Source organism: Branchiostoma belcheri, unplaced genomic scaffold (assembly GCF_001625305.1).
Source record: "Branchiostoma belcheri isolate BF01 breed outbred unplaced genomic scaffold, Haploidv18h27 scaffold417, whole genome shotgun sequence".
Taxonomy (NCBI): domain Eukaryota; kingdom Metazoa; phylum Chordata; class Leptocardii; order Amphioxiformes; family Branchiostomatidae; genus Branchiostoma; species Branchiostoma belcheri.
Genome location: NW_017804040.1, coordinates 27,427 through 30,219, shown reverse-complemented (window position 1 = coordinate 30,219; position 2,793 = coordinate 27,427).

The window sequence follows — 2,793 nt, the reverse complement described above, 5'->3', positions numbered from 1 at the left end:
ATTTTTCTTCTGTCTTCCAGTGACACCCACCGTAGGTTACTTTTCATTGCCGTGACACTAGCACCTCTTACATAGTTGTTCATACAGAATCTTGCAGCTTGATTCTGTACCCTTTCCAGTTTATCTTTTTCTTTCTTAAAATTTTTGTATATTGATCTCATACTGTCGCGGCATATTCTAGGTTCGGTCTTACAACTGACGTATATGCAAGTGATTTTACTCTAGTTGGACATGCCCTCAGATTACGTTTTATCACTCCCAATGTCTGTTTAGCCTTAGTTCTGACATTATTAACATGTGCACCCCACTTCAGTCTAAATAATTACATTCGTCAAGAAGGTTATGTTTTCAGAGGCGTTCGTGTATGTGTGTGTGTATGTGTGTGTGTGTGTGTGTGTGTGTGTGTGAGTGTGTGTGTATGTGTGTCTGTAAACACGATAACTTGAGAAGACCTTGATGGATTGTCTTGATACTTGGTAGGAGGGTAGGTCTTGATAAGACCTCAAAATTATTTGATTTTGGAGCCCCTAGCGACTTGTTATGGTACTGCAGCTGAACTTCCGGTTTTGATATCTCATGATCTAGACATGCTAGGGTAACGAAATTCGGATGGTAGGTAACTCTTGTGCTGGGGAAGAAATGACGTGAGTTTGGGCCCCCTAACTGCTTGCTCTGGAACTGCAGGGATATATGCATGAAAATATTCAAAAGAGGATAACTCAAGAACCGGTTGACGGATCGTCGTGATTTTTGGTATGTAGGTAGCTTACGTGATACTTAATTTAATTATGTGAAAATTATGCAAATATGGATGTAATTTGCATAAATTATGGGGAAATTCTCTAAATCAGCCGCATTCCATGATAGGACTAATAAAGCTTGTCACATTGGTAATTAAGAACGAGAACGAGAGAAATACAGGCAGATATTGATGATGTAAATGAAGTCTTAATTTGCATAATCAATGAGAAAATGTTATAATTATGTAATGATAACTGCCTTGAATTTCATACTTGCGGTACTAGTATTTGAAAGTTAAGTGAAGGTGAATATCATCAAACATAATTTATTCAAATCAGAACCTCATTTGCATAATTTTTGAGGAAATGCTAGAATGGTATTGTTTGTTAATATAAGACTTTTTTTTGGTTGAGAATATGATAAAATGATATAATTAATGAAAATTAGGTTCCTATTTGTTAAATTGGGGTAATAGTATAATTTGTCAGTCATAAAGATAAACAATTATTTGACGAAGGTATGAGATTGGGGAACTCTAGTTCTAAATAAGTCTAACATCTGAAGTTAACCCATACATGGTGCTACAGGATGTACATGTATGTCCCCATCCAAAAGGATCAATGAAACCCTCACATTCCCGATCCCCAGGCGGGTTTCACCTTGTAATATTTAATAAACTTACATATAATGTTATAGCCATCACTTGACTCATAAGTCCAGGTGAAGCGGAGATCAGACACGGAGAGCAGACCCTCTGGATCCCATGATGCCTCAGCGCTCACCCAGAAGTCAGCTGAGGTGTGCTGAGTGACCAGGGATGGGCCCAAGGTCGTCACCAAGGGCACAGGCACCACCCGAACCCACGTCTGGTGAGCAAAGTCTGTGTCATTGTTCTCCAGCTGATCAACTATGGTGACCTGGAACTGTACAAATGGTAAGTACAAACTGTACTATAGTATACTATAATATACTATAGTATACTATAGTATTTCACCCATACTATAGTATGCGTGGAATGTAACAAAGTCAGAAATATGATTATAGCCACATTAGGTCCTACTGTAAGTTCACTAAATGGTACTAATAGCGACTGCTAGTAATTGTGCCCAGACTAACCAACAACGTCACAGCACAATTTACGGGTCTGTCTATGTAGGAATATGAACAAAATAGTTTAATACAGCAGACATTTTTCTTCAAAACAATGAGAAAGAACAGCAAACGGCTGTCAATAGGTAAAGATCATTCATACAAAAGTTCAAAGTAACAATGACCATTGACTTAAGTTAGTCCATGCCTTATGCATGTACAGGATCCATCACTTCATCCAGATATATCATGTATATTGAAAAATTACCAGTACGCAAACAAAAGTATTGGTAGAGAAATTGGTGTAAACGAGAGAAATCATCAGTCAAACAATTAGAATGCAGGTACATTTTAAGAAGAGCAAAGGAATGATAAAAAGTTAAGGAATATAATTGAGATTTAAATACAATTTGTTAGAATCCCCCAACAAAAATGTGTTAATTTACAATTTGCCCTTACCTGAACCATGTATGTGTATGGTAGCAATGTCTGTTTGGGAACTGTTAGATCTGTTTTGTTTGTGATGAAGTTCCCGATGCCACGAGTGGAAACAAACACATTCTCATGGTTCGGATCTGTAGATAGTTCAAAGATTGTCCAGGAATATCTGGCGACAGACATGTCTGTACACGATACCAGCCTGGCTTCGCCGTGTAGGACAAAGTCCGCCATACGGGACATTGTGAGGGGTTCTGTCAGCCTGAAACATAGATCAAACAAGGCATTCAGAAGTGTCAGACTTCACCCCCATTACCCACGCTGCTTTACCACTCACCCGGCCCCCAACAAATGCCAGGAGGATGGATGGGAATACTGGGATTGCAGAAACACACACACACACACACACACACACACACACATACACATCCACACACACACACACACACACACACACACACACACATACATACACACACACATACACACACACACACACACACACATACACACTCAACACACACA